This window comes from Penaeus monodon, chromosome 30 (assembly GCF_015228065.2).
Source record: "Penaeus monodon isolate SGIC_2016 chromosome 30, NSTDA_Pmon_1, whole genome shotgun sequence".
Classification (NCBI taxonomy): Eukaryota; Metazoa; Arthropoda; class Malacostraca; order Decapoda; family Penaeidae; genus Penaeus; species Penaeus monodon.
In genome coordinates this window covers 24,882,783-24,883,238 of record NC_051415.1, presented here as the reverse complement: position 1 = coordinate 24,883,238, position 456 = coordinate 24,882,783, and positions in this window count along the sequence as shown.

The following is a 456-nucleotide window of genomic DNA, read 5'->3' as shown; positions in this document are numbered from 1 at the left end:
TCTCCCTCTCCTCCCCCTCCCCGCCGTTAATGACAACCTGGAAATTCTTCTTGAATTATGTTTCCCGTCAGTGTCTGTTTGTGGGCAGCGGCAAGAGGGGGGATTCTGTCGCATTCCTACTACGCGAACGCCGTGTACATGATGCATTAGCCGGCCACGTCACGCGAACGCTCTCTCCATCACAGGTCGCATCGCCGCAATCCGCGATGGAAATTTAATCTACAGAGACGGCGCATCACTTGCCTCGCATACTAGTTCTTTTTTTCTTCCATTTTTTCTTCTTCTTTCGTGTCCATTATGCCGGTAGATAACTCCTTGTTTAATTATATGTTTGATGTTGATGTACGAAAGGGTGTCGGGAAATGCGGCGGTCAGAGTCGAGGTTATTTTGTGTGAGTCATTTCTCTTAATTTCGGTGCAGTCTTTTTTATTAGGCTTTTCCCCCCTGATTTATCA